Raw genomic sequence first — 11,484 nt, 5'->3', positions numbered from 1 at the left:
CCGACTTCCAGGATGGTTTTCAGTGATCTTACCAGGGACCAGAGAGAAATCTGCATGAAAGAATAACATCCTGGCGCTTAGCTCGGCTGTCACATGTCCCCATGAGCTAGACCATCGCCATATTGCTCTTCCTTAGAGTGCTTGCCTTAACCTTCAGCAAGCCTGATTGCTGCTTCTCTTTCTGGAAGGTCTCTGCCTTTCTTTATTCCTCCTAGAGCTGACGCACACATATCTAGAAATGCTCCCCAGACCCCAGTGCTCATAATGAATCCAAGGTCTCACATATGCCGAGTAAGTGCTGAACCCCATATCTGTATCTTCAGCCCTCTTTTAGGTCCATTTAGCTTGAGACAGACTCTCCTTCATTTGTTAAACCTGGTCTTTGTTAAATTCACTGTGTATCTCAGGCTGGCCTTGAACTTGCTTCTATTCCAGGCTCAAGAGTGTCAATATCAGAGGTATGGGGCAGTGTGTAGCTAGAAATATCTTTTCTTGGCCCGTTAATAATCTGCTTGAATTTCAAGACCAGTCCCAATGCTTTCTCTGTCTCAACTTCATCATCTTAGATTCTTTGTTCTTTATACTTCACTCTCACTGACACTCATAGGAGAGAGAGAGCGAGCATTATATTATATAATATCATAGCACTAAGGACTTTACTAGATAATTTGTCAGTCTCCTGCCTTGACTTAGTTGTAACTTCTACTCTTTATGGTGTATTAATTTATACAAATCTGGGTGCCTAAATTCTGTGATAAATCTTATGTCCAAAGGCACAGCCATTCTCTGTGATGTTTATTGTAAAAGGTTCTCAAAATATAGTGATAGTGCAATACAGAGTGATTTTGTCTTCCTCCCTTAAAACAGCAGACTGAAGCTCAAAGTCCATAACGTGGTGTAACAATCAAGGTTCTCTAGAAGAACAGAACTTATAGAATGAATATACATAAAAGGAACTTATTAGAATGGCTTACAGCTTGTGGTTGAGTGGCTCCAACAATGACTGTCTGCCAATAGAAGGTCCAAGATTCCATTACCTGTTCAGACAGACTCTAGTGTATGCCAGAATCCTGAAGACATAGATTTCAATGCCAGTGAAGAAATGGGCTTGCCATCAAGAGTGACAGAAAGCAGGGAAAGAGAGAGTGAACTTCCTTCTTTCAAGTCCTTTATTTAGGCTGCCAGTAGAAGGTATGGCCAGCAGAATATGTGGCCCAGATTAATGGTGGATCTTCCCAGTTCAAATATCTGGATTAGAAGTGGGTCTTCCCATTTCAAATGATTTGATTATAAAAGAACAGTCACAGGTATACCTTGCCCCTTAGGTGTTAGTTAATTACTGATGTAGTCAAGTTGATAACCACGGACAGCCAAGTGAATATATCTGGGAGTCTGGGGCGAGGCCTTCTGTTAATTTAATCCTGGATGGCAGCCCACAGGGATGCTCCTGGCTATATTCAAAGTAGATCTTCCCTTCTCATTGACACCTCCAGGGAGTACCCTCACAGACACCCCAGAAGCTCCCTGCCCAACCCTGTGTGATTGTAAACCTTGCTTAGATGACAACCAAGGTTGACCATCAATCACACCTGTCTACCCCTTCAGAACAGTGAACAATGTGTTATTTAAGTTACCCCATCTGTATATTTTGCTTTGTTTGTGGCATCCAGAGATGACTGATGGCCAGAGTCTCAATCAGGGGTATAGACTGAGTAGATCCACCCAGTGGGGAAATGTGCCAGAAGAGAAGCATGGAACATTCAACTCTGTATTAGTGCTCTCTATCTTCTACAAATAATAAAAACCCAGAGACAGGTATTGGGGTTCCACCCCAAAACCAGAAAATCAAGGCAGTCAAACCACTAGAGAAGTCTTACTTCTACCAAGACAGGGAAACCTCAAACTACACAGACTACATAGACTAATCCTCTCTCTCCTCTCATTTTATCTTCCCTCTAGTGCTGGGATTAAAGATGTAGGCCACCACCATCTGGATTTGTTTCTTCACTGATCTTGTGTAGCCCAATACTGCCTTGAGCTCAAAGAGATCCATTTGCCTCTGTTTCCCAAATCCTGGGATTAAACGTGTGTGTCACCACTGATTGACCCCTAGTGGCTTGGCTTTGTCCTTCCGGTATTCAGACAAGCTTTATTTATTAAAACATAAATAAAATATCTCTATAGAACACAGAATGGATAATAAATGTGTGTATGTGTGTGTTTGTGTGTGTGTACGTTTGTGTGTGTGTGTTTAAACGTAATATAAGGGATTAGTTTACAGACTGTGGTCTGCTGTAGGAAGATTTACAGTTTGTAATTGCCGGCCTACTGGGGCGTGGCCTCATACTACATACGCAGACGCTGAACCTCTGTCCATCCCTTTTCTCCTTCCTCTTGCTCCTTTTCGCTGATTGCTCTATTGCTCATTCCGATTGTTTGGATTCGATCTCCACCCACCGTTCAAGCAGAGAATCCTGATTTGTGAGTTTACCCCTAAATAAATAACTGTCTATCTCTAAGTTCTGAGCTAGTGTGGGATTTCCTTTAAGCGTCCGTTCACTGCTTCAGCTGGAAGGTTCACCGTGACAGTGATCCACTTCAACAATGACTGTCTCACACTGGAGAGGCTGAGGAGCTGGTAGCTGTTTGGTTCATGAGTGTGTATCTCTCAGCAGTCCTGATCTAATGTTAGAAGCCAGGAGGATTCCTGGAGACCGGCTGGTCTCTCATCCACATTGAAAGCCTGTGAAGCTCTTAGTGTCAGGAAAGGAACCAGCAGTGGCAGCTGCAGGATAGATGACCTGACAGTGAGAGAGAAGGTGGAAGGAGCCAAAGGAAAACCAAACCAAACACACACACACACACAAAATTCTTTGACCATGTCCTTTTATCTAGGCCACCAACACACTCACCACCCATGTGAAAGCCATGACAGTCCCCAACAGACATGCCCAAAGGCCAGCATGAAACAGACAATGCCTCTTGAGTCTGTCTTACCATAGGACCATAGAGCATGCAAAGTTGACAATTAAAACTATCACATGCTCTATTCTCTACTAGCCAACCAAAGCAACTAATCCTCATCAATGTCATTTCTCTTCTGAATAAAATGAGTGTCATCCTCTCTATACAGCCTGATTAGTGCAAGATGTGAGCCAGTGTTTGCAAAGCACTTACCAAGAGCCAGATGCAGAACTGCGTTCATTCTTTCAAATTTTCTCCCTTCCCGAGATAGCCTGATGCAGAAGGAGCCTTCTTTAAAATATAGATATATATTTCACCATAGATTGTAAGTGGAGTTTTCTGTCCTGACTTCCTGTTCCCAAATACCCAAGCGCTGCTTCCCAAATTACCACATTGAGGCTTATATGAGAAATAAATGCTTGGCCAATAGCTCAGGCTTGTTACTAACTAGCTCTTACATTTTAAGTTAACCCACATTCCTTATTTACGCTCTGCTACAAGGTGGTACCTTAATTGGCATGACACAGTCCTCTCCTGCTTCCTCTGTGTCTGTTTGACAACTCCTGAGTCTGCCCTTCTTTTTCCCATCATCCTTAGTTTGGTCACTCCACCTGTACTTCCTGTCTAGCTACTGGCCAATCAATGTTTAAATAAGTTAATTAAAGCATCAAATCTTTACAGCATACAAGAGGATTATTCCACAGCAACAGATCTTTTTGCATTTATTTTTAGTTGAAAACTATTGTATTGAACTCTTACAGCTCTTGATTAATCATTTTTGGAGTGATCCCTTTGATTTTTTTTTTTTTCCCTGAGGCTGGCTGGCTTTCCATTCCCATATTGGGTCCTGGTTTCCTCACTTCCCTAGAAAGATCCCTGGGCATAAATGAAAACTAGCCAGGATTCTTTTGTATATCCCAGACTCTAAAATGCCCTTCCTCCAGGTGCTGGCCGGCTGTGTGCCCAGAACTTCGCACAGATGTAGATTCAGTTCTTTGGTCACTAGGGAATTGGGTCTCCTACATCCTCATGGTGACGTTTTTTGTTTTCTTTGAAAAAAAAACCAGGCCAGGCACTTTGGGAAGCAGGCAGATGATAGAAATAAAAGATTTCTGTGGTGGGATTATTTTAATTTGCCTGTTTAACCTGAGCTTTCCCCTTTTTTTTTCCCTGGGGTATTTTGAGAAGCTTTGCAAAAGGGGATCCCAGTTAAGGGCTCCAGAATTTGGCTTCAGAGAGGGGGCGTGGCAGCATGAGCTGAGGACATGCCCCATTCTCTGGGTGGGAATGCCAGAAGCCTCCTTTGTCTCTTCCTCTGCATGTTGAGGCTCCTGTCTCTCCCCAGACTAGACTGAGGGGGTTGAGAGAGAATGCAGAGCATTTCTGTCACTCTGAACTTTCTTGTCTAACTTGAAGAAGCAGAAGCAGCAGAGAGAGCAATGGGGGATAGAGGGAAGACTAAGGGGGAATTCATACTGACTTTACTAGTCCTGGTTGCAATGATAGTACTAGCCAATGCTCACTTCCACCTAGTCACTAAGCCAAGGGAGGGGCTTATCTAAGTTTTCTATTGCTCACAACAATCCCATGCACTACTATCCTGCCCTGGAAAGTTTTGCATTCTTTACCTAAGATTGAGGCGTTTCTAACTTCAGTCCTCAGAGCTTCCTGAATGAGGGTTGGTTGACTTCCTGAATTCAACTTCTTGGCATGTTTTCCCTTGGTCCATCATGGATTAAGTCCTAGGATCGTTGAGTAACTGTACCATTCAGAGAGCTATTTACTTCCTGGAATGGAACTTACATAGAAGTCATGTTTGTTAGCGAGTTTTATTATTGAACAATATAAAATTTCATGCTGTCCCAAGTATAATGATTATACTTAGATATATGTTTTAATTGCCTCACTGGAAAAAAGCCAACATTATGAAATCAGTTTTTTATTTACATTTTTACATTTTACTAGCCACCAAAGCATGTATTCATATTTGCATATTTGAGTGCAAACTAGGGTCAAACGTATTAGTGATTCCTGCCATGGTGACTTAGTCACTGTTCTGTTGCTGGGAAGAGATACCATGACCAAAGCAACTCTTACAAAAGAAGGTATTTCATGTAACTGGCTCACAGTTTCAGAGGTTTAGTCCATTGTCACCATGGTGACAGGCATGGAGGCACTCACAGTGGAAGAGTAGCTGGGAACTATATCTAGATCCACAGACCAAGGGCAAGAAAGAGAGAAGCAATGGGAAGACTGGAGGCCTTTGAAATAATCTCAAAGCCCACCCTCAGTTGTGCACCTCCAACAAGGCCACGCCTCCTGTCAAAACCTTCCACTCCCTGGCAACTAAACATTCAAATATATGAGCCTATGGAGGCCATTCTTCTTCAAACCACCGCACATGTTTACTAAATGGATGTTCCTGACTACCTTTGCTAAACACCTGACCTCCTGGGGACACAGGGCTCAAGAGTCAAAAACTATGACAGATAGAGGTTGCTTGGTTGTTGTTGTCGTTCAAATGTGTGTTCTTGTTTTTACAATCACTGAGCGCTATTCAGATGAAACACCATGCAGACTGCCCATGGCAGGATGCAAAAGTTGTCATCAAGTTGGAACTCTGTTTAGACACAGAAAGAAAGTGGGGGAGAGATGGGTGGAGAAAAGGAAATTGAGGAGGGAGGGTATGGAGGGCAGAAGGAGTGGCAGTCAGGACAGTTGCCCAAGGCCATCACCACAGGGTCACAGCTTATGCCAGAGAATGGGTGAACTGGATCTTTCCTTCACACTCGGTGCCTAATCATGAGACCAGTAATGAAACCTCCTTTAGGATACTACTGTGAGGGTTAAATAAGACAAAATACACAAGTATCTTATGAGTTGGCAAGCCTGGGACACATATCAATTCCTATTCTTCTTAGTCTAAGATCTTAGCCAAAAACAAGCCAAAGCCAATTGATAATTGCCTGAGTTTGGGGCCCAAGTTGGATGAAAACACAATTCATCCTTGTTCACATTCGTCTACTTGCATTATGCTCATCTTGACCTTGTGGAAGACTGCATCATAACATCTGAAAGGAATCCTTAATCACCATTTCGTTTCTCCCCTTGCCTTTGTAAGTATGGTATCATTACTCTTTTCCGTCTAAGATGAGGGTCAAGCCATTCCAAGTGACTTTTGAAACATGGATGTCCTGGCCCTGGAGCTGCTGCCCCACCCAGAGAGCTATATTTTGGAGCCAAGCATAGAAGCACATGGTAGATTTACCAGAACACCCTACAAATAAAATCCTTGGCCAGGAACCTAATTCTGTAGCTAGACTGTAACTTTCAGCACTTAAGTAAATGGTCCTTTTTACCTGTGTTCACTTTCCTCTTTGGTCTGCTCAGTGAGTCACAAATGCACAGAGTTAAGTCTCATTCCCTGGGACCGAGAGAAGAGGTGCCTATTTAATGTTTCAAAGGGAAGCTGGCCCAGCATCCCTCAGTACCCACCTGTTACAAGGTCCTCCTGGCTGGCATACTCACTTCCTACCTTGAACTTTCTATTGCAAAGGGTCTGGACTGCCTTTCCCTATATAATCTGACCATTTTGGTTACCTGCCTCTCCCCTTTCATAACTTTGCTCTCTTGGCTGCTGAACCCTGTACCCCTCTCTCAGCTGCTCACCTCCTCACATGACCCAGCTTAGTCTGTTCATGTCCATTCTGGACTCTCCCGAATGTCCCTGTCTCTGATACCCTCTCCCTCATCTACAATAACTGTCTCTGCCGCCATACCTTGGAATATTCATGTGTTTTTTCTTTTTATTTCTTTTTTGTTTTCTTTCACTGGAACAGCAGGCAGCTTGTACTATGCAGAAAACTGTCACAAGTTATTTTCCTACAACCAATTATATCTCATTTCAGTGCTGGGCACAACAACAACTAATATTCCCAGAAAAAGAGAAGCTACAGGACGAAGATCCAAAGGTGGGGGAGAGAGGGAACAAGTATGTCCTTCTAAATGTTTTTTCTTTGCTTTTCTGTATTTATACATTGGACTATCCTGGTAGATCATTTAGCCAATGGGAAAAGTACATCTCCCGCTAGCCACAGTACAACAAATATTTAACCAAAATGTCACCTTTTAACAGTCACTACTAGGAATCACCTTGTAAATAAGAAATGGATTCCCGGAATCTGAACAGTAGAGAAAAAAAATACAGTGAGAAAGGAAGTCACCTTTGTGGGGGGATTTTAAGTGGCCCATTTAAGCCAAAGGCTTACTCAACTCTAGAAAGAGTGATGACAGATACGTTGTAGTGAAAAAAAAGTTTCAGAATAAATTCATTTCCTTGCTTCTTCTTCCTTAGCACAGAAAACACACACACACGCACACATGCATTCATGCACACACACATAAACATGCATGCACACAGGCAAAGACCTCCAGGGCCACTGAGTAATGGGCTATCCTGGAATAAATTAGTCTTGCTTGGTCTTAGTGTCTTCATCTGTAAACTGGGGACAATTCAAAGCATTCTATAAGAACTGGGGAGAAAGACTGGACTGATTTAGAACCCTAAAAGCACAATTCAAGACTTACACATACTGAAAAGAGTGACAGAGAAGATTTCCTTTGTAATGGAGCAGTTGACGTGGTGCTAATACAACTGATACGTGCCAAAGCCTAGACGTGTGTCCCAGGCCTCATCCTGCACCAATGCATCTCAAGTTTTCCAAAGTATATAAGCACAGCACCTCTGGGCCTTGCTGAATGGATCTCTAGTGGCTATAGATACAAAGGAAGACACCTTCTTCCCCAGCCCTTCCCTCTTCTTAGCAGAAATGAGTGGCAGCCATGCTTTCCAGAATTGGCTAGAGGCTTAAGGAGGCATCAAAGGACTATGAAGCCAAGGACAAAGCAGGGAACTTGGGAAATCAACTTTGAGCTGTGTAAATACAGTGAGTTGTGAGGTGGTGGGAATGTCTTGAGAAAACATTCCAGAGGAACAAGAACACATGGAAAGTGGAACAGGACGGGTGTGACCCAAGCTAAGCAAAGAGGGAAGATCTTGGTGTGCGGAAAGTGCAGTATGCGACTGAGATGAGCATCATCAGTCCCAGTGCTCTCCCGTTCCAGCTTAAAGATCAGGATGCCCAAAGCACCAGGTATGTTCAAGGAGTGCTGCTCCAGGTTGAATGTTTGTAGTCCTCTGACGTTCACACGGCACAACACTCATTGATTGTGACAGTAACAGGAAGTAGGAACTTTGTCAAGTCACAAAGGGGATTAGCACCCTTATACTAGAGGCCCCTCCTTCTCCACCGCACAAAGACACTACGAAAAGACACTGTATAGCTAGAATACAGGTCCTGACAAGATGCCAGGTCTTCTCAGTCTCTAGACTTGTGAGGAACAAATGTGTTTCATTATTCAGTCACCCAGTTTGCTGTGTTGTTATAGCGCCCAGACTGGGCTGAGACAACGGGAATTGCACAACTCCAGAGAAGCCATGAAGGGACACCTCAATGGCAGTGAAGTCTGAGGTGGTGGATAGGCTGAACTCTACACACAGCCTGAACTCATACGCCCTGCAGCTCATTTTGGAAGTTTCCTGTGAGTTTTTGTGCTTGGGCATGTTTTGTAAGAATTAAGAGAGAAGTGTTGTCACCTCTTGTGGTAGCTGTTCTTGGTTGTCAATGTAACTGCACCCCAGGAATTAACTAAAAGACAAGCAGATGGGTACATTTCCCTGTGAGGGATTTTTTTTTTTCTTAACTAAATAATTTGAAGAGGGAAGATCAATGCTAAATTCCGATCTTTTGAGGTGGGAAGAGCCACCTTAAATCTGGGCCATGTCTTTTGGTGGCAGCCTATATCTGACAGACTTGGAAGAAGGAAGCGCTTGCACTTAGCATGCTCATTCTTGCTCTCACTACGGCAAGTTCATCCCTTCAGTGGCTTTAGAGTCTACTTCTTCACAATTCTTTCTATTCTGAAGACCAGTCGAGATATTCAGCCCTGAGAATGGAACAACTGCTACATTCTTGAACTTTCTATTGGTAGACTAGGTGGATCACAGCCAGCCTGTAAACTACTGTAATACATTTTTTAATAAATTTAATAAATACTCACATATATGTATATATTATATCATATATATGTTCTCTAGAGGAACATAATGCAATATGTATTATATGAAATGTATATCCTATATGTTTTATTCTTCTAGAGGAACTTACTTAGCTAGAACCTTGTATATAGTGGGCACCCAAATTTGCTGAATAAATAAACTAATGAGCTATGGAGAGAAGGAAGGAGTAATGGAATATTCTAGATAGCATGGCAGCCTATAACCTGAGATAGTGACAGCATTTGATTGACTTTACTTCAATATGGACTAGGAAAAAGTTTTATCTTTCTAAGTGTGTATTCCGTGTTTTAATGCCCACGCAGCATCTCAATACATCTCAAATAGACTATATTTACCCTATTCCTATAAGTATGTTTAATAACTTGCATGTCTTATTGATACTGGAAACATTTTACACATTATTTACATTATTAATTAGTATATGTTGAGTTGCTTTATGTGGCTGTATCCCAGCCATTGCAACAATTACAGTAAATAACAGCAGGTTTCTACTGTGTAGAGAATACCATGTTCTTTGGTTTATATAGGTATCCCTCTTAGATTTCATGTGTCAGCAAAATTCAGATTTTAATCCCATGTTAGAGAGCAAGATGTCTCCGAATGATCTAAGATCCTGTGGGTAAACACTGGGGTTCTGGAGATTCCCACCCATCTTCTAATAGGTTTCTGCCGCTTGAGAAAAAGTGCCGAGTCAGCATCCATAAAGAAAGTCAGGTCTGTGGTATAAATGATCAAGTTTCTCCTGTACTGTTTGTGAATGTCACCCTAAACACAGGGCTTTACAGAGGAACAGTGTGACTGCTGTATCACTTCCTAAGAAGTGATGAATTCACTGTCAGTGGTGGGCAAGATCTATCAGGCATCAGTGTAGGCTGAGGCTTTGCTTCATCTGCTACTTCTATAAGGCTCTCCCTTCTCTCTGACACCCACTGGTAATCACTCCACAATGGGCACCAGTGTGTTCTTCCTAGGATCCCAATACAACACTGCCATTTCCTTATCGAAAGCCATCTTGGCGTGGAATCTGGTTGGTTTTGTTTTGTTTTTGTTGTTGTTGTTTACCAGAAGACCACCATCTTCAGCTGCAACACAGCCAGTCATTTCCCATCTAATTGCAATGAACTCTGTAGCTTACCTGGCCAGTGCAGCACCATTATTAAAAAGCTAGACCTTCCTACTCCGTTGTTTTGCATATTTTTTTCTCTGCCTAAAAGGCCAACACTAATATCTCATATGCGTATTATTTTATGGCTCATTGGACTAATACAAGATCCACAAAGAAAGAAAATCTGTATTTTCAACAGCCATATCTCCATATCCATTGTCCAGCACGTAGTAGGTTTCAATAAATATTTTCTCTGGATTCTTCTAAGGTAAAGAAAAGAAGAAAGCATGTGTTCAGGCAAGCTTCCTAGAGTCCTGGGAAAGCCCATACTTCCTTGGGCCCTCTTCTTGTAATGGGTGCATTGCCATACGATGGGGATGACTTGTTTCACATTCTTTCTCTGGGGCTAGACTGAGCTCTTAGGTGGAGGAAATCAAATCTTACTCATACTTGGATCTTCAGCACCCAGGCTTAGCTTGTTGTAAGCCACTGGTTCTCAACCTTCCTAACGCTGCAGCCCTTTAATGGAGTTCCTCATGGTGTGGTGACCCCCAACCATCAAATTATTTTCGTTGCTACATCATAACTGTAATCTTGCTACTGTAATGAATCATAATGTAAATATCTGATATGCACGGTATCTGATACTCGATCCCTGAGAAAGGGCCATTTGACCAATAGGCTGAGAATCACTGTCCTAAGTCTCCTTCATAGACTTCCCAGAATCGCAACTGCAGCTGCAGCAATCGCACGAGGTCAGCAGGGGTGTTATTTAACTGATGAAAAGTATAGACCCGGGTAGGAAAAAAAAAAAATTACCGACCCAGTTCTCTTCTGAAATCAGAGACTGGTGCTGGAATGTGGGTCTTTCAAACCTTATCATGGGGAAATTTGGTGGTGGTCTCCCAATAGAGGACACAGGGACCCTTTCTCCATGGATCACCAGTAGTGACTGCCTAGGAACTGTTGTTAAACTTGGCCAAAACTACAGAAATACACCAGTCTGTATTCATGGTGACATCTTCATGTAGTTATGCCAGATTAAGGAATCGGGGGACTGAGTCCAAGGCAGATGAACAGGGAGAAGGATCTGAGAAGTGTCGAGAGACATGGACCACTTTATTTTCGTTCCAAATCTGTCCTCTAGGGTGGCCAGCTGAACAAGAAAGTCCTTTTGGCATTCCCAGTTAACCCCCAGAGACCTCCTTATCATTAGAGCGACTGTTGTCCCAGTTAAATATAATTATAACTAGTTGTGTATTTTGTTCAAAAGTGG

Source organism: Chionomys nivalis, chromosome 1 (genome assembly GCF_950005125.1).
Source record: "Chionomys nivalis chromosome 1, mChiNiv1.1, whole genome shotgun sequence".
Lineage (NCBI taxonomy): Eukaryota > Metazoa > Chordata > Mammalia > Rodentia > Cricetidae > Chionomys > Chionomys nivalis.
This window is presented reverse-complemented; position numbering follows the sequence as displayed.